General features: G+C 40.9%; 1 pseudogene; it reads left to right on the plus strand.

Annotated features, from left to right (window-relative positions):
- Positions 1-577: 577 nt before the first annotated feature.
- On the plus strand, positions 578-2,590 carry LOC149193264 (putative UPF0481 protein At3g02645 pseudogene; annotated as a pseudogene).
- The last annotated feature ends 18,998 nt before the right edge of the window (positions 2,591-21,588 follow it).

Here is a 21,588-nt window from a genome sequence, read left to right on the forward strand (position 1 = left end):
AAAAAAATATATAATATTAGGTTAAGTTTATCATATCATTCTAATAATTAATTATCTAACGGCTCAATAGAAAATAAAGGTAGTAATTATAAAAGAAATTGTGAAACTGACAGATTCTCAATGGCAATGATTTTAATTTAATTTTAAATTAAGAAAAAAGCAATACAAATAAATTTGACTCTCTTGGCAGGAAAAAATTCATTCGTCATTATAATTATTGTTTAATTATTGTATTTTTTAAATAAGATATGAATTAATATTCATTGTAATAGTAATTTCACTGATTTTAGCTCGATATACATAAAAAAGAGAAAACCTTCCACCTACAGCATTACCATAAAATCCATAGGGTAGGTGTAGGTATAACGTGTCCGTATATAATTGAAGGACTCCGTTGCAAAAAAGCAGCACCTTTTGGTACACTACCCTGGCAACAAAGTCCAGGTGACTGTCGTAGGCAAGGACACACAGGAAGATACTTTGTAAGATCAGGGGAAACGATGCCTTACGGGCTAAGGCCTCCATCCTCTGTATTTATCTACCAGATGAGTTCCATATAATGCCGCGCAGTCCCTCAACTCTCTCGGAGGTATATTTTCTAGTTTTCTCATTTCGTTTATTATAGGTTACTTACTCCGACTTCGAAACATGGAATCCAACACTACCGTTCAAGTGAGGGTCGATGAGAATGATTGGGTTATTCAGATCAAGAAAAGCCTGCATATACTGCAAGAAGATCAAGAAGACGAGGACGAGTTCTGTGCGTCCGTGTTTAATGTGCCCAAAGAGTTATTGGCACTGAAGCCCGAAGCGTACACACCTCAATCCGTTTCTATCGGCCCCTATCACCACTGCCGATCAGAGCTCCACCATATGGAGCGCTACAAACTGGCAGCCGCTCGTAGATTTCAGAAAAGAATCAACGGCCGCAAGTTTGAAGCTGTTGTTGTGGAGGAATTTAGGAAGCACGATTGGCAAATCCGGAGCTGCTATCACAAGTTCGTCGACTATAATGAGGAAACCTTGGCATGGATCATGGCCCTGGACGCCGCCTTTCTTCTCGAGTGTTTGCAGTTTTATGTCAGACATGCCGACAAAAGCTCTGACGTGGACGTGAAGGATCTGGGACGAGTCTTACATCCGACTGGCACCGGTTCTACCCACAACTCTATTTTCAGAGATCTCATGATGCTGGAAAATCAATTGCCGCTCTTTCTTTTGCAAACACTTTTGGAGTTGCAGTTGGGCTCTAAAGCCAAGGCAGAGGAGAGGCTATCCAGCCTGCTGCGGCTTGTGTGCCAAGAATTATCGCCTTTCATCTTCAAGTTGCCTGAAGATTCAAAGCTCCATATAAACGAAAAAGGGCACGTGCTCGAGGTGCTGTATTACGCTGTCGTCCCTGTTTCCAGCAATCAGAGTCCAAGTTTAACCGAGGAAGGAAACGATGCGCCTGATACCGAGGTCGTGTCAAGAGTTACACAAGCCTTCAGTTTGCTTTGGGAGACTCTCTCCTCTATTAAGATAGGTCCGATTAAATTTGTGACAGAGTTGCTCTCACGTCTTTTTTCTATTATTGAGAATATACCCGTTCTCAGCGCCTTGAAGAAACCCTCGGGTGTTTTTGTCCATAAAGATGAAATCAAATCTGAGGAGGACGGAGGAGACGGAGAAATAGAGGAGAAGGGCAAAGAATCCTCTGTTAATTTTATACCGCCCACGAGAGATGAACTGGCTATTCCGTCTGTGGCAGATTTACATTATGCGGGACTCAAATTCGTTCCTACCGACGGCGACCTCACCACAATACAATTTGATGAGAAGACTGCGACGCTTTACCTCCCCAAAGTAAGGTTGGATGCCAACGCAGAGGTAATCCTGAGAAATCTGGTGGCATTTGAAGCTTCTGCGGCTCCAGGTGCGCTGGTTTTCACACGATACACCGATTTCATGAACGGGATGATCGACAGCGAAGAAGATGTTAGATTGCTGAAAGAGAGCGGAATTATTTCAAACCACCTCCAAAGCGAAGGAGATGTTGCCAGTCTGTGGAACAGCATGGGTAAGTGCGTTCGTCTCACAAAAGTTGCGTATCTGGACAAGGTTATAAAGGACATTAACAAGCATTATAACAGAAAATGGAATGTTGTTGTGGTGGAGTTTCTGAACAAACACATATTTGGGTCGTGGAAATTCCTTTCTCTGGTAGCTGCAGCGATACTTTTGGCGGTGACTTGTTTGCAGGCTTTCTGCTCTGTCTATGATTGCAAGAAGTAGTTCAACCAGTTTGAACCCTAATGTAAAGGTATGTTTGGTTGCCATGTATTGTATATATTTTAGTACTGCACCGCAGTCCAATACGGGATTGCCGCTTCCATCTGCTTTCCAAGGTGCCCGTTTCCTTGTGCTGTGTTTTCGCCGTACCCGGCGTACCCGGCCTCCTTGCCGTCGTTGTAATAGAGTTGCTCACTGTGAAATTCGTTTGAACATCAGCCCTGGCATTTCACATACTGTGCATCTCTCTGATTTCAAAACCTACTTGGCTATAAGTTCTAATTGTAGAAACGTACAAAGTGCCTTTCAATTCAAATTACCAACCCTAAATTTTCAAAACCTCCTTGACTATAAGTTCTAATTGTAGAAACGTACAAAGTGCCTTTCAATTCAAATTACCAACCCTAAATTTCACAGGCCAAATCCTCTTAATACTCACATATGTTGGACATAATCTAATTTATGTTGGTTTTGAGTTTGGGCCGCAAAATACAGTGATTTTGGACCTTTGGTTTAATTAAGAAATATAAAATATTAAAGAGTTCTACTGATTCTCTTAACTTTTCAAGGTCAAATAAATGGTATTGGTTTTAGTTATTCATCATCATGGTACAACGTGTTTTTTAATTCAAATTACAACCCCTAACTTTGAGAGGCCAAATCTTCTTCATATTTATATATGTGTATACTCATATATGTGTGAGGAATGTAATTCTTTTATATTGGTTTTAAGTTCGGTTTACAAAATTATAGGGAGCATTTTTTTATTAAATTTCTACTTTCTGAAGATCAAATAATAATCGCCATCACCATTGTACAAGCGTAAAATATTTTTATGATTAAACAAAATCTTAAAAAGTTAGTGATTTAAATTTTTGCTTTCTAAAAATCAAATAATAATCACCATCACCATAGTACAAGTGTAAAATATGTAAGTTCAAAATTATGATAAGCCTTATGTTTGCATGTTCTAACTTTTTTATTCTAATATTTATAATCTTTATTTTTTAAATGATGGAATTGTATATTAATTAAAATGTTATTTAATTTTTATATATATCTAGAAATTTTATTTCAATTAAAAATTTGAAATAAAAGTAGATTATGAGGAATAATCTCTATTTTTTAAATGATGGAATTGCATATTAATTAAAATGTTATTTAATTTTTATATAGACTTAGAAATTTTATTTCAATTAAAAATTTGAAATAAAGTAGATTATGAGGAATAAAATAGATGGCTACAATTTATCAGGCTAAATCACTATGTTGGAAATGGCACTAATTCAAAATTTAATCTAACAATTTTGATGATTTATATGTCTTGTTAAGCTAAATCAGTATATAATGGGAATGTCACTAATTCAAAACCTAATTTAGTAATTTTGATGATTTATATGCCTTTGGATGTTACTCAACTTCCAAATAAAACTTGTCACCTCTCACATTACCTAATAAACGTATATATAGAAAATAAAAATATATTATTAAAATATTTTTAATTATTATTGTGAATTGAGTTTCTTATTTTAATATTTTTAATGTTCACAATTGTAATTTAATTAAAATATTTTGAAATTTTGTGTTTATTTTTGACATGCTAGTTTAATTAAATATAATGGAAAAATGGAAAACGGGAAAGAGGATGGAGTGAAGGGAGCCGAGTTCAGGGAATTGGCGAGGGTTTCTGAAGCATTAGGGTTAACAACGGAGAGGCGGAAAGAGAAGCAACAGTCGAGATAAGGGCAGGGGACGAGCATCCTGCATGCAACCAAGTCAACAATAGCACAAAAGAGAGAAGGGTAGGTTCATAAATCAAGGAGGAACTGAAAGGAGCCATGGCAGGGGATCCAGGGAGGGGAGAGATCCCCTCCTACAAGAACGTAACGGCGGGAGAAGCAAGTGGAAGCGGACTACGAAGAGAATCAAAGGAAGACAGTAGGGATGCGTCGGTGATGGGAAACCAATGGCAAACAAGATTAGGAGGCAGATGCCTTCCCAGAGCCCTGAAAAAGCCGAGGTTTGTGATCCCGAACAACAAACTTGAAGAGTATAGATGCTACATGAGGGACCACGCCCTAATATGTAAGTTTGTAGGGTTCTGGCCGGCTGAAAAAGACCTGGCGAAGTGGATACAACAAAGATGGAAACCGAAAGGACATATAGATCTGAAGCTGGGGGCAAAGGGCTTTTTTACAGTGATATTTGCTAATCTAGAGGACAAGGAAAGAACCTTTGAAGGGGGTCCGTATTTCATGAATAACGCTGGTTTATTCATGAGGCACTGGGAAGACTGTTACAATCCAGATCAAGAAAAGATGTTGGCAGCACCCATCTGGGTTAGATTGTTTGGTTTACCAATAGAGTTTTGGGACCCCGAGATCCTGGAAGGAATAGGCAATACAATAGGGTCATTTGTCAAAGTAGCAGAGACCACAAAGAGAGGGAGATACACATCCTATGCTAGGATATGTGTATACATGAACATATCAGAACCCCTGCCGGAGTACATAGAGTTAGAATACCATGATGAAGTATGGCAGCAACCGATGGATTACGAACATATACCTTTCAGGTGTAGAAGGTGCCATGAATATGGCCATCTCTTTAAACAATGCCCACTGAACGTTGCAGAGGAAACATCAAGGAAAGCAGAAGCAGAAAGGAGAAGGACAGAAGACACAGAAGGAGTGGAGGAGGGTTTCCAGGAAATCCCAATAAAAAGAAGGTCCGGGAAAGAAACGGTAAGAAGGCCACAAACCGCCAAAACAGTGCCAGTAGAATGTCAAAACAAGTTCAATGTACTCCAGGAAGAAGAAGGAGAGATGGAAAAAGAAGAAAGCGCAGAAGAACCTATGGATTCTACCAAAGATACAAAGGAGACAGACTCAAACCAAGGAAACATGGAAAAAGAAGGGATAGAGGGGAACACAGATATATCAATAGAACAATCACAGATGGAGATTGATCCTCAAAAGGAGAGTGGAAATGATGAGGAGCGAGTAATGAAAAGGTTGTTACAGGACTGGAAGAACTTGGATGAGAGGTTCATCCCGGAGGAGCAAAAACAGTTATACAAAGAGATGTTCCAGAAATACAAGGAGAAGAAGGGAACCCTTCTGACAAGTCAACTGGAACAAACAGGAACGCAGGGAACACAGAGTATGGGAACGGGCAGTTCTGGCAAAGGAGGTAGGAAAAGAGGAAGACGGCCAATGAGCGAAACTATTCAGGTGGTAGGGGAAACTCTGGTAAATTCAGGTAGAGTCATACCTCTCTCAGAGGTATTTCAACAACCATCCAAAAAGTTATAAATGATTGTCACAAGCTGGAACATCAGAGGTCTCAACAGTAAAGGAAAACAGAGGTATCTGAAGGATAGGGTGAAGAAAGACAAACCTAGTATAATGATAATCCAAGAGATGAAGATCAACTCTCAAAAATTAGAAGAGATAATGAGAAAATATAAGTTACACTATGAAGTCATGGGTCAAGATGCGACAGGCACAGCGGGAGGACTGGCAATCCTATGGAACCCAGAGGAGGTGCAATTCAAAAATTGGGTCAGCCTCCCCCGAATCCTCTCAGGCTCATTCAGAATGATAGGGTCATCTGAGTGGATACTCATCACCGGAGTCTATGGCCCACACATCCCAAGGGAACGCAAAAATTTCCTTAAAAACATGCAAACTATCCGCAGGATCTTCCCTGGGATTTCGTGGATTGTAGGAGGAGACTTTAATATGATTAAAACCCTAGGAGAAAAGAGAGGAGGAATAAGTAGACCGGACCAAGACATGGAGGCTTTCAGTGAAATGATAACAGAGCAAAGATTGGTAGATATTCCGACGATAAATGGGGTCCATACTTGGAACAATAGAAGGGGAGGCAGAAATCAAATAGCATCCAGATTGGATAGATTCTTAGTATCAGAACAGATCTTAAACAGGGATGTTTTCGTAGAGGCAATGATTCTACCTGCCATGGGCTCTGACCATTGGCCTATTAGATTGGAGATAGATATTAAGAAGAACCCCTACAAACGCCCATTCAGGTTTGAGGCTTTCTGGCTCAGGAATAATCAGTTCATGCCGAAGGTAGAGGAATGGTGGACCCAGAGTCAACAAAGAGGGAGATGTAAGATGCATACCTTTCAGCTAAAGCTCAAGGAACTCAAAGGGAAAATAAAAAAATGGAACAAGGAAGAGTTTGGGAACATTTTAATGGAGAAGCAAAGATTAGAGTGGAAAATGGAAGAGCTACAACAGAAAATTATAGCAGAAGGACAAAATGAGGAGAAGAGTAGAGAAGAAGGAATACTGATTAGTCAAGTAGAGGAACGGAGAAAACAGGAAGAAATTCTATGGAGACAAAAGTCCAGGATAAACTGGCTCCGCGATGGAGAAAGGAACACAAAGTTCTTCCACCAAGCCATGGTTCAACATAGGCAAAGGAACAAAATCTTCTCTATTTTAAACAAAGAAGGGCAAAGAATAACAGAACATGAAGGAATTGAACAGGTATTAGTTGAGTATCACAGAGATTTGCTGACAGAGCCACGAGCCAATAGAGATGAGGCAATAGGAAGGATCTGCAATGAAATTCCCAAGATAATAACTGAAGACCAAAATAAAGCTTTGATGAGGGCAGCAACGCTAGAAGAAGTGGAGGAAATAGTAAAAGGAATGAAGAAAAATAAAGCCCCAGGACCGGATGGATTTACGGCGGAATTTTATCAAGCAGGCTGGCATTTCCTGGGACAAGATATTCTGGAGGTGGTAGAGGAGTCTCGTAGACAGCAAAAGGTATGGCCGAGTCTCAACTCTACCCTGTTTACTCTTATTCCTAAATCGGCTAAATCTGAGAACGCCCAAGGTTTTCGCCCAATAGCCCTTTGTAATGTAATTTATAAAATTATTTCTACCTTGATGGCTAAAAGACTGAAGCCAATTCTTTCTAACATAATCTCCCTGGAACAAATTGGTTTTGTGGAGGGGAGACAAATCCTAGATGGGCTGGTAGTAGCCCAGGAAGTGATCCATTCTCTAAAACAAAAAAAGGAGAGAGGAATGATGATAAAGCTGGATCTGTCAAAAGCCTACGACCGCCTAAACTGGAACTTCCTCAAGGCAACTCTCAGGGCATTTGGTTTTAGTAACAGATGGATAGACTGGATTTACAACATGATATCAACGCCTAACTTCTCTATTCTGCTGAATGGGACGCCAACTACGACTTTCAACGCCACTAGAGGATTAAGACAGGGTGATCCCTTATCTCCCTTCTTGTTCATTATGGCGGCAGATGGTCTGGGAAGATACTTCAAAAAAGAGATGAGGGAAAGAAAGATCAAGGGACTAAGGTTATGGGGAAACAACTTGCCTATCTGTTACAGGGAAAAGTGTCTATATAGAACTGCTCTATCCCACTAAGGTGTGACAGCTGCCTTAGAAACAAACAGAGAAAAGCTACCTATGTTTTTCCTTTATGAATTATAGATAGAGAGGAATAGAAGGACTAACCGAGCTGTCTTGTGCTAATCCCTTGATTCGATCACTCTCTTCTTTGATGGTCCCCAGCTACTTGCTCCCTTGCACGCCTAGCTTCACAAAGTACCTGCAAGATCACAGAAGCATAGCACTACACAAAGACATGGATCTATATTCATAAACAATCTAGGATCAGATGTAAATTGACCATACAAATGTAACAAGCATCAATGATACAAAAGCATGGAGGAAAACTCAAATAGCTTTTATTGATAAAACAAGAAAAGATCGAGGAGGAGTTACAACTGGTTGTTCTGACCCAGCATCAACCTCCCAGCAAAGAAGCCCCTCTTCACCTCAAACAAAGCTTAGATCACCCAACAATCTGATGTTTTGTCTCTAGAAACCAACAACAATTCCTTACAATATGCAAATTCCAGCCCCTGGATCTCTGGGATGAGGGATCCATATATAGATATCTGTAAGGGGGATGAGTCAGCTTGTGATTTGATTAGTGTCTTCTCTCTGACAGTTCTAGCTTCCACTTGGAGACTGAGGGTCTCTTACTCATCCTTGGTCGAATTCAGTGAGGCAAGTGTCATAGGAGAAGATTCTGGAAGCTTCCATCGCCTCTCCACCTCGCGGAATGACACTGCCATTTGTCATTTCTCGACCATCGCACCCCACAGAAGGGACTTTTGAAATGCAACGCACCCTCACAGTGTATTTGGGTGAGATGCAACGCACCTAGCCAGTGGAGCAGCTGCAATGATCCTGTTTTGACCAATTCTAAGTAGTTTTTCATGGAGAACTTCTGGGAGAAGCTGTAATCTGTTGACCTTGTTCCTTTAGGGGTTAGAACAACACTTTTAGGGACTTAGGAGCCCTTGGTTTATGGACATTTCATGCTTGGGGTTGTAGGGCACAAATATGTCTATAACAGTTGCCCCCTAAAGTATGAGGCCGTTAACCTTTTGGTGTCGAGTGAAATGCTTTATTATGAGGATTCGAAGTTCTTTCAATGCTGGGAGGAGACCTGTAATAAGATACAATACAATACATTATCTTCATAATATTTTCATGATCTAGCTGAGGCGGGCATTCCCATGCTCAGCTTTATAAATTCATTTTCATGTACATAAGACAGACAATCGTCTGAGTGTAGACTGATGATTCTGGTAGAGCATCATCCTTTTGGTAGGATGATTATCTGTGCTGCAATGATGTACATTTAATGTCTTTATTTCCCTGAATATATATCGCAGCCCAGATGGATGAAACTAGATCTGGGGTCTTCAATCTCGTCTGATCTTCACTCGAAGTACAAGTTGATCCATGTGAGAAATGTTCTGAAGTCGAACATGGAAAGACATCGCTTGATTACCAGTCAATGATGTAAACTGTTAACAAGCGCGAGAGGAATCGCCAATAATGATAATGACCCTAAAGGTACTGCAGTACAATTCACGTGGTGTGAATAAAGGACTTGGCGTCAAACACCATGCAAAATCTTTCGGTCGAAGGCCATTGATGTAAACCTGTCGCCGGAAGTGAGAAACTTGCCATTGAGGCATGCAAGCTTCAAAGTACTGAATGGGGTGTTCCTAGATCAACTTCTTGGATAATGAGCTGATGTCGACAAGAAGTGATCTATCACAGGAGGGCCTTAATGAATCCCACATCAATGACACGGAACGGAGCAAATGATTTTAATGGAGGTGAGGACGATCTGGTGATATACGGTTCAGGGTGGCGGTCATGAAAGAATGGAGTATAATGTATGGTAGTGGGTGAGACACAGGTGAATTCTCATAATGACTTCTCTTGAACATACCGGCGACACTGATGTGATGGATTGGTAGCATTAACCCCAAATGTGGATGGTATGGCATGACCATGGTGATGTGACCGGCGAATGAAACAACCCAACCTGACTCGGACACGGAGCGGAAGTGTCATGTTCAAGAGCGACTTGCTACCAACAAAGTTTCTTTGAGTTTTCTTCCCAATTTTTCCCCAGTCATTGCTGACCAGTACCTCTTTATTTTTGTCAAGCTTGAGGAGGATAACATATGCTTGTTCTATAATTTTCCCTTCGGGCAAACCAATCGCTATGTTTTAATGAGCCTAGCGATAGTGAAACTCGTTCTCGTCTATAGACAAGTTTGTCGCTATTAATCTTTTTAACGAGTTTAACGACAAAGATAACTCGGTCCTTTTCAATTTTAGAGAGTTTGAAAAGGAACGTAAAGGTAACTCCAAAATTCCTTTTTCATCATCTAATCCCTTAAGTCCGAAAAAGTATAAAACAATACAGAAGGGATGGATTTTCGATACTTTTAACGAGCCAAACAAAACAAGCGCTCGATCTTTTTGTGTAATAATCCCTCAGGTCCAAAAAGATTAAAATCTAGAGGAGGGATAGCACTTCCTGTCCCTTTAACGAGCTGGAGAGGCCAATGGCTCGGCAATCTTTTCATATTTTACGAGTCAGTTGAAAAGAGCTTAAAGGAGACTCGTCTTTTGAGGAACGAGTGATAAAATGAGTAGCAGCTGATTCCAAGTAAGGTTTGGAATTTTCCAATCACGGCAGTGTCACAAGGATGGCTAGTGAAATCACTCTTCGCAGCTGTTCCTCAAAATGGGTAAACAATCAAATGGAGGTGAATGATCGGCCAATGAAAAAGTGGAGGTGACGGTGCAAACACGACCAAGGTTTTAACGGCTGAAGTACTACATTCATGATGGTTATTTACCGGGGAATAGTTCATTTTTTAACGAGCTTAAACACGGGTGGAAACATTTGCTCATGTCTTATGTTTATTTTTTAACGAGCTTGAACCTTGCGGTAACACTGCTCGATCAATCCAGTCGTGTGATAAGAATGTCTCATATAAACGGCAATATTTTGATTTTTTCCCCACATCCTTTCTTTATGCAAGTTAGGAGACGACCAATCCTACGAGTTTAAAGGGTTAGAGGTCCTAAAAATTTTAAAAATAAATAGTCGCTCTTCGCTTGCATGCCAAAAGGCTTGCATGCCCCCAGGTATAAAACAGAGTTTCAAGGTTACCACTTCTTTAGTCCGTTAAAACATTTGTTTTACCGAGAGCGGCCTACCTCTTACAGGTTACCCAAAGATTGTTCTATCCACAACGCAAACAAAACACTTCTCTGGCGATGTCTACCGAGATAAACAAAGGTGAGCGGCGGTGCTCGCCGCCTCACATAACTTTGACAAGAGAATCTTGTTCCAGTCCAACTCCCCCTTCCAATCACGAACGGGAGTACGGAGGTCATATTCTCTCGTGGAAACCTACCCTATACCCGAAGTTTTTCCTGCCGAAGCAGACCAGGATGCATGCCCCCTGGGTTTCAGTCATGTCCCCTCGAATCACTCACTCTCATCGGGTGGACGAACTGGAGATTGAGACATTTCTTGTGTGAAAAGACCATTCAGGGATGGTATATGACTATTTGCTATGTGTGATCCGGGAAATGAAAGCTAGTCTACGAGCTTGACCACTCTTCCTTCGTGCGGAAAACACATCACTCTAAAGAGTGATGAGACAATGGATCTCATGCAATAAATATAGTCTCGTCCAAGGAGTAGATTGTAATCCAGGGGTCCTTGAACTACCATTACGTTCATGTGAACGGTTTTCCCTCTCAATGTTATGGGCACATTGGGAAGGTTCCCTAACGGTCGACTGGTTCCTTTATCAAAACCTGTTAGATTTCTCATCTCAGGCAAAAGCGATGGCGAACCAAGTGCTTTCCAAGTAGTCGAGGAAAGGATACTCACAGAAGCCCCCTCATCTATGATGGTACTAGCCATAACCATTCTGTATATTTGAACAATGATTTGGAATGGTACACTAGCTGGTAAATGGGGTCTGCCTAGTTGATTCCAGTCGAAGGAGACAACTAGGTTGCTTGGAGGTGGGACCGAATAGACGGCTGGGTACGACTCTGACGAACTTCCTTCCTGCGGTAAAGGAACGGGTAAATTGCCCCCATGTTCGTTAGTGTCTGTGCTTATGAAAAGAATTTGGACGGTGTAATCCTTGTTCTCTTCAGTGACTGTATCATCTGAAGATGGAACCTCTGAAGGCAAGACCGGGTCAACTGCCGCCTCGACCTTTTGACTTTTGTCTGGTATGGATTCAAATGGTTTATCTTCAATGATAGGTGTTTCGGCCGAACACCTAAGCGGGCCAGCCGGATTTTCAACTAGTGATGGACTCGGCAAGAGTTTTTTATATCCAAGAGGAAGTCGTAACAGTGAAACCGGACGATCGTCCAAAACTCTTTTAGCTTCGTCTAAGAAGGGACAATGGTGGACGGCATGATCGCCTTCGCACAGTTTACAAGGAAATCTATATTTTCCTTTTTGTCTTGGGGCTTCACTGTCACTAGTTGATGGTGTGTTTTCAACATGATCACCAGAGGTTGACGACACCAGGTTGTGCATACGAGGATACCAGTCCCTTAAGATCCGAGGGATACAAGGACAATCTCTGTGATAGTGGTCTCCCTTACAAATGACACATGGCGATTTAGGCCTGGTCGGTGCAGTGTGTGGATTTTCGCTAGACGACACTTGTTTGCCCCCATTCGCTTTTGGCTCCTTCTTCTTCTTCTCTTTCTTCTTCTTTTCTTTCTTCTCCTTAGGTACTTGACTTTTGGCTTTACCAGCCCCATCAAGCGAAGAGGAAGGAGGAGAGGAAGAATTAGAGGAAGTAGAAGGTTGGTGGGTAACTCTGGACTCGTCTAATTGCTGATTTGATTGTTCAGGAATTGTGGTGTTCTGAACGACAGAGGTTGGGAAGAGCCATACAGGTAAACCAATTGTCAGTCCTGGAAGCGACAATGTGGCCATATGGGGTGCACCAACATCTCCCCAAGAGGAGAAGGGACTAGGATTTCCTCCAAGGGGAATACCTTGGTCGGTGGATTCCATTTTCTCAACCCAAGATCAACGTAGGAAAGGGGTAATGAATATTCCGTTTAAAATAAATTTTAGATGCTTTGACACAACTTGTTTTTTCAGTTTTTAAGAGTCAGAAAAAACAAAAGATGACTCTAGTCGCCTTCGATTTTTAATGAGCCTGAAGTGACAAGTGCTCAGATGGACCTTTTCCGTTAAGGAGTCTGAAAAGGAACGAAAGGGACTACTCTGGAAGTCTAGGTAGAGGGAGTACCAAACCAATCGCAAAACTGCAGAATACTTTTTACGGTACGGCAGTCAATCTTCCCGAATGTTGTGTTCAGTGCATTGCGATCGATAGGAAGGCAGACACGGCTTCCTATGGATAAAGGATTTAAGCCTATAGGGGTCTCCCAAAATATACTCGACGGTACGTGGGAGCACAAGTCCGTACTGGCACTTATCGTCTCAAAGTGGAGGAATCACCCAACCATCAGAGAGAACAACAGTTACCAAGCTTTACGACGCCGGAATATGTCTCTAGCCTAGACCTATAAATGTTGTGTGTTAAGTTCCAAAGCGTTGTTAGATTCATTGAATTTATTTTAAGTTGATCTTGTTTATGAAGTTTGCCTTTCGGGTTCACCACGAGATGTAGATGTAATTCCTAAAATGCAATCTAAGATGATAAACAAACTTTTTATCTCTTTTATGCAATGAAAATCCTAGCTACTAGGGAAAAGAAAGACAAAATCTTTTCACAAAGAGCAAAGAGCACACTGTAAATGCACTTTCCTAAATCAAGCCAAACAAACTGTCTATATGCAAATGCACATGCATGTATTTTTTTTTCAACTTTCTTAGTATATGGATGCTAAAAAGAAAGCTGATGCACAAATCTAAATTTCTTTTCAAGCGACAAATATAAACAAGCTTCTTTTTGAAATAAAAAATGGAGACGGTTACGACACCTTACGATTTTGAAATGAACACTCGTTCTTGACACTAGAAAATTACAAATTCAGACCAAAAGCAATAGTAACAGGATAATCAACCATCAACAGCAATCAAACTCTTTCCTACGATTGAAATCGACACTTGCGACAGTTTCAAATCAAAGGGCGACAGTACGACTATGTTACTTTTGCAAAGGAGAACTGTAAACGACTCAACAAACACACAAAAACATCTACAGTTCTTTTGTACAAAGGAGGCAGAATAACAGCAAGGAAAAGGGGTTTCAAACAGACATACACTGATCACAGGCAGCAAAAATCAGGAATAGAACTGGAAAGAATGATCCACAGAAACCACAACTGCACAGAGCTAGTCTGATCAGCGCACCTGTAACACAGAGAATCTGAAATGCAATGCAGGTTTCCCACTCGGGAAGTGTGCTGAAATTTAGAATCTCTGAACAGTACCTGCACTGGGCCAGAAACGAGACTCTGTTCAGTCTTCGGGTCACAGTTTGCAGTTCAGTTCTTAGTTTTTGGCCGAGTAAAAAGCAATCAGTAATGCAACAATCAGGGGTAGATCTAAGGAGGATCTAAGAGCTATCACAAGGGCAGTCAGATAGTTTGTAAATCAGTTGTTTAAATCATAAACAGATCCAGTAGATGGATTAAAGTAGCAGTTGTCTACTTTACATTTGATATGGCAAATTCAGTTCGGATGCTACTTGTAAGTTTATGAAATAGACAACAAAGAATGATAAACAAACAAACTAATTATCTCCCCAGCGGAGTCGCCATTTTGTTACAGGGAAAAGTGTCTATATAGAACTGCTCTATCCCACTAAGGTGTGACAGCTGCCTTAGAAACAAACAGAGAAAAGCTACTTATGTTTTTCCTTTATGAATTATAGATAGAGAGGAATAGAAGGACTAACCTCTGTCTTGCACTAATCCCTTGATTCGATCACTCTCTTCTTTGATGGTCCCCAACTACTTGCTCCCTTGCACACCTAGCTTCACAAAGTACCTGCAAGATCACAGAAGCATAGCACTATACAAATACATGGATCTATATTCATAAACAATCTAGGATCAGATGTAAATTGACCATACAAATGTAACAAGCATCAATGATACAAAAGCATGGAGGAAAACTCAAATAGCTTTTATTGATAAAACAAGAAAAGATCCAGGAGGAGTTACAACCGGTTGTTCTGACCCAGCATCAACCTCCCAGCAAAGAAGCCCCTCTTCACCTCAAACAAAGCTTAGATCACCCAACAATCTGATGTTTTGTCTCTAGAAACCAACAACAATTCCTTACAATATGCAAATTCCAGCCCCTAGATCTCTGGGATGAGGGATCCATATATAGATATCTGTAAGGGGGATGAGTCAGCTTGTGATTTGATTAGTGTCTTCTCTCTGACAGTTCTAGCTTCCACTTGGAGACTGAGGGTCTCTTACTCATCCTTGGTTGAATTCAGTGAGGCAAGTGTCATAGGAGAAGATTCTGGAAGCTTCCATCGCCTCTCCACCTCGCGTAATGACACTGCCATTTTTCATTTCTCACCCATCGCACCCCACAGAAGGTACTTTTGAAATGCAACGCACCCCCACAGTGTATTTGGGTGAGATGCAACGCACCTAGCCAGTGGAACAGCTGCAATGATCCTGTTTTGACCAATTCTGAGTAGTTTTTCATGGAGAACTTCTGGGAGAAGCTGTAATCTGTTGACCTTGTTCCTTTAGGGGTTAGAACAACACTTTTAGGGACTTAGGAGCCCTTGGTTTATGGACATTTCATGCTTGGGGTTGTAGGGAAAAAAAATGTCTATAACACTATCACCCACCAGTAGTTCATAGACAATATCATGCTCTTCTATGAGGTCTCCCTAAAGGAAGTGAAGAGAGTGAAAAGGATTTTGGATCTGTTCATGGAAGCCTCGGGGATGGAAATCAATAAAGACAAATCATGCACATTTATCTTCAACACCCCAGAGCCGATCAAAGCCCACTTGACCAGAACGTTGGGCTTTAGATCTGGAGAGCTACCAACAAAGTATCTGGGAAATCAACTAGCTCTAAACCCTATAAGAATAGAAAATTGGCATCAAACAATAGACAAACTCAAGAACAGACTTGAGAATTGGTCCTTCCGATCACTAAATATAGCAGGAAGACTTGTGCTCCTGAAATCAATTCTCCAGGCCATTCCAATATATCCTCTATCGGTGATGGCAGCCCCCAAAGGAGTTTGCGCAAAAATGAAGGAAATATTTGGAAAATTCATATGGGGAGGTCCCAAACAGGAAAAAAAATGGGCCCTAGTGTCGTGGAAAGGTATATCCAAACAAAAAGATAAAGGAGGACTTGGTCTCAGGGACCCGGGCATTTTAAACCAAGTTCTAGGGGCAAAGCTATGGTGGAGGTGGATGAGGGGAGGAAATGACATATGGAAACAAATATGGACTCAAAAGTATAACATGCCCTCAACAACAGAAGGTATCCTCAGAGTGGAAGAGGTCCCAAAAGGATCTTCAATCTGGGACCTAGCGAGCCAGAACAGAGATATTATAAGCAAATATGCCTTCTGGGAAATCAGGAACGGAAGTATAGCTAAATTTTGGGAGGAGGCATGGCAACAAAGGGATAGAATGGCTGATATTCAAGTTCTGCAAAACACTTATCAGAAGGCAGTAATGGAGGGATTAAAGGTTGTTAAAGATTACTGGAAAGAAGAAGAGCTGGATGAGACCTGGCGAATCTGGAGGAAACCTGAAGAATGGGACGATAATATCGATCGAGACCAGAAAGAGATACTGATAAAAGAGATGGATTCAAGAAGAATTAAAAATAGAATGGGACCAGATATTCTCAGATGGGGAAAATCTACAAGAGGAACCTTTACAGTCAAAGAAGCTTACTATTTAGCCACTCGACAAGAAGGAGAAGAGGAAGCCTTAGATTGGAAACAAATATGGAGGAATAAGTGGTGGCCGAAAGTAACAGTGTTTGCATGGCTAGTAGGGAAAGGAAGAATCCTGACGTGGGACAAGTTACAGAAAAGAGGCTTCCAGGGTCCCCCCAGATGCAGCCTATGTAAAAAGGAGAATGAGACTCAGGAACACCTCCTGAACTCCTGCCCCTTTGCCCAGCATCAATGGGATGAGGTCAGGAACCTCTTTGGAAAATCTAATAGGGACCCTATGGATATAAAGCAGACCATATTTCAATGGGGAAAGGGTCAATTTTCATGCTCTGTAGTAAGGAGAACATGGAGTTTAGCTGTAGGTTTCGTCATCTGGCTTCTGTGGAAAGAGCGAAATCAAAGGATATTCCAGGACAAAAACAATCCACCAGAAAAGATTTGGGAAAAAACACAAAAATTAATAAGAGAAACTGTTCTGGCTGAGACCTGGGAGGAGGAGGATTGGAAGACAAATCCTGAGGAGGGACGAATCTTAGCCAACCTTAATATAGATTACAACATGATGTACCCCCAGAAGGAAAGACACCAAAGACCGCAGATACAGAGCCATGCGCAGTTCAGATATCCAGGGGAAAACTTCATTAAATTGAATTTTGACGGGGCTTCTAAAGGAAACCCAGGACCTGCAGGTTTTGGTGGTATCTTCAGAGACAATAAGGGTCGCACCAGATGGGTGTACGCAGACAGAGGAGGCATAATGACCAACAACGAAGCAGAGATGATGGCTGTATACCAAGGTATTAAAATAGCAATAAGAAATGGATACATGAACCTGGAGATCGAAGGTGACTCGCAGATAGTAATTGAAATGCTTAGGAATCTCAACAATGGAAGGAACTGGGAACAGGTTGCTAAGAGCTGGAGGACGGCAGGGATAATTCAAGACTTGGCAAACATACTGAAACGTATTGAATACAAAATTATTAGTCATGTTAAGCGAGATGGAAATAAAGCAGCAGACTTCCTGGCAAATTGGGGATGCAAAGAACAGGAAGGAAAGGTGGATAGCATCTGGCCAATAGTCATGAACAAACCTGGATGGGAGACTCTCAACCTAATAATCACTCAGGATAGTAATGAATCCACAGATTGATAAAAATAAGTACCAAGGATCCCCGATCGGGGTGACTAAGGCGGCGAAACGGGAGATTAATGAAAGGACAAGGGGGGGCTATGATAAGCCACCTTGCACAAGGAGAGCATTGCAGGTGGACAAGATGGTTGGCAGACTGGGCATAATTACAAACAACAGCGGAGAGGGAACTATGAAGGCCAAAGGTGGTGGTAGTGACGATGCTCTAGTGATGGGACAAGGGTCAGCTCGCACGAAGGTAAGCCGAGGAGGAGTGGGCTATTATGGCAAATGCAGGCGACAGAGGAAGGCGGTGCAGCAGCACAAGGAAGGGAGGCAAGGGAAAGGAAGCAGATACGGGTGGAGGCATAAGGGCAGGTATGCAGTTAACGCCCTCGGTGTGAGCGGAGACAAGGGTAAGAAGGTGGAAACCAGAGAAAGAGGTAAAGCAGAGAGAGAACAACAGCGGGGTCGACCTCCCGTCCCTAGAAAAACTAAGTGCAAGATAACAGAGAGAAGAATGAGGAAGACTGCGACGGTTGAGAGCAGGGGAGGAAGACCTTCGGGGACCGAAGGCAATACGGTAGACTCCTGGGAAGAAAAGGAACAGAACCAGGTGGGCATGGAGGAGGCGCACAACCCAGAACAGGACAGTCAAATGTAGAAAAGGAGGAATGGAAGGGGGAAGGGATACCTTTGGAGGACATGCAACTAGAAGAGGCAGACATTAGAGAAAAGAAAGCCAGAGGGAGAGAAGAGGAAGACTGTATGGGATCCCCCTCAAGCGCAATTGGTCAGGGAAGTACGGTAAAGGAGGGCAACAAAGTTGGCGCAGGACGTGGAAGGGGTCATAGAGGAAGAGGGAGAAGACGTCAAGCGGGAAACCAAGAGCGGAGCTTCCCTCCACCGGCAGGAAAAAGACGAGGTAGGAAGACGATGAAGCGACAGGTTCAGTATGCGGAGAGGGCGTATAGTAAAGAAACACATGCAGATATTAGGAAGATAATCCAGCAGTTGGAGGAGGAGGCGACCCAGGAACAGTCAGAAACTGAAATGGAAGACTGGGAGTATCTGCTGCCAGACCCAGGAAATACTAGAGGACGTATGTCCCTGTACAAGTAGGCTCTCCATGTGTATTGGGTAATGAAGAGGTTGCTAGCAAAAGCTATGGAACAGGTGGCTATGGAGATGGCAGAATTGGCCCAAGGCATCCCAAACCTGAAGAAAGAGATGAACAATCTCCAGATAACCCTTCTGATGCAGGATAGCAAGCTTGATGAGATACAACAATAGTTAAAGAAGCTTACTCCTGAAGCAAAGGAGGAAGATTATCAGCCGGCGCCATGGCAGACTGATTTTTCAAGATATGTTAATCGTCTCCTTAGTTAGGAAGCTGAGAGCATGCTCTCCCTTTTGTTATATTTCATAATGCAGATAGGAAACAGTGATAGTCTTTTTGAATGTGTAGTTTATTTAGCATGGACAAGTAGACTCAATAAATTTTGTTTCTGGATGGCAATTAAAAACTTAAGATGGCCAACAGACCCGGTTTCCCTTCGGGGTGGGTTCAGGCCACTGTATATCTGTATAGGCTTTAACTTGATTTAATATGAGCGGTACCATGTTAGCTTACAAAAAAAAATATAATGGAAAAATAGAATTAATTATAATATTGGTTCTCATATATTCATGTAAGGTGTTTTTTAGCCTACCTTTTTAATCTAAATGTTTCCAGCAACTTTTAAGTTTCACATTTTCAAAAATTGAAAACATAAATTAAGATAAAATAATAAAAATATTGAAAGTTTTAATGTGTATACCCTTTTCCTTTTACAAATGTTCCTAAATATACATATTTTCAAAATATTTTTCTCTTTCAATTTTTTCTTTTAAAATATTGAAAATCTAAATATTTTTTTTGTTTCATAGAAAAATAACATACTAATTAAAATGACTTATTTTTTGTAAGTTGATTTGTATTGCCTCAAAATAAAAAACTATATCATCTCATCTTTCATGGATCATCTACTACCTATAATTTATCATAGGTTTTCTGTTTCCTTTATGGATATCAATCTATTCCAAAGAGTTATCAAGAACAGATGAATGAGGTACAAAGATTGCATTTCCTTGTGACACTTCCATGACTAGGGGTTCTTTAATATTTTTTGCTTCCTTATAATTAAGCGCGTAATATGATTCATGGGAACATTTGTGCCTGCTCTTCAAGGAATCCGAAATTATGTCGAAGTCTCTTATGTTTTTAGTCGAGATTAGGACTTCTGCAATTAATGAATTGACTGACTCTATATGTTGTTGAGCGGATTTACTAGAAGTGACTTGGTAGGATTCCTAGTTCCTTTTGTTTCATTTGGTTGTTGCCAACCGAGATTATTTTTCCTTAGATTTAGGTTGGGGGAAGTTCTTTGAGGAAAAATATAGAGACTCTGAAGGTTACCACACTATTGACATCTCCTACATCGAAAGGTAGTGTTCTCATAGTCCACCGACTGCAAATAAACTCTATCCATCCACTTAAGGAGGGTTTTATCTGGAAACCCTTTAGTGAGATATAGTTCCACACATATGTGTGCAAATGTGAAAATTCCCTTCTCAAGCATTTCATTGTCTGTTTTAATGGATTCGACTAAGATGTCCAGTAGAAGAAAATTAATGGGTAGGTTTGGTATCCTTTCCCAACCTGGAGTGGCCATATATGTCATAGAGAGAGGACTAAAATTTGGAAACCATGTTTGAAATGAAAGCCCAACTTCTCCTCAAAACAAAAAACCTTGATCAAACACTTTCTAATGGTCTTCTACATTTCTGAAAAATACCAGAAGGATTCTTTCGAGTAAATTACAATTTTGTAAGTGAAGACCAATTTTGATTCACCTAGTCTTGAAGTGAAAAGATCGAAGGACCAAATCCATTAAATCGAAAAATAAGCACTATCATCTATAATATGCAGAAGCCAAGTTGGCTACAAGATCATCCACTTCAAGAGGAGTGTCTTCGGCCTGATCTACAACAAATTCTGAACCTAAGAGGTATTTGGGGTTTTGAGGTGAAAGCCTTAGCTTTACGGGATCCTTGAAGTATTTAGGTTGGGAATATGTGGATGCACCCTAACCTTTGGCTATCCCTTGTAATATTGAGACTAAATAAACTAGTTCTTCCATGGATATGATGTAATCATTTAGTCATTTCTTGTCTTGAAGGTACCTACCTCCATCAAGGAGCCAAAAATAACCAACGGGGATTCCGAGCTAGTCCTATATTCTAACATGGAATGAAGATACCAAATATGCACCTTTGAACTGTAAGCAAAAACATCTCCGTGAGATAGGTATCACAAACACCATAAAATTCATCTAATTTGAGGTAATATCCTCATCATAGATGCAAGGAGAATCCTACGATTGAAAGCGCATCTTTTCTTAGTGTAGATCAAAACCTAGGGCAAAAGGGTGTTTAATACCCACATGGTTTGTAACATTATGGTTTTGAAAAACAAAAAATCGAGCCAGACTGATAATTTATATGACATTGGTGAAATTATTCTCTATATCGTATAGGCACTTGACAACTAAAAAAATTTCTCTGAGAGTTAAACCCCAAGATTTCAGAGTTACAACATCATACAAATTGGCACCCTACCTTTTCCAACTACCTCCAACTCCTTTGGCTGAATTCACTAAGCTAAGAGATGCTTAAGTGGCAAAAACTACTAATTTATGCTAAAACCCTAGTATTTTGCCTTTGTATTTAGATCTAGCCAAGTACATTGGTCAAAAGCTTCACAACATCCATCAATATTGGTGTCGAGTTGTTGATCTAAGAGATAACAAGTTAGTGACTACCAAAAGTAATGTAAA

This window comes from Pinus tabuliformis, chromosome 2_2, assembly GCF_031772625.1.
Source record: "Pinus tabuliformis cultivar Carrire ecotype Pingquan chromosome 2_2, CPIR1, whole genome shotgun sequence".
Lineage (NCBI taxonomy): Eukaryota > Viridiplantae > Streptophyta > Pinopsida > Pinales > Pinaceae > Pinus > Pinus tabuliformis.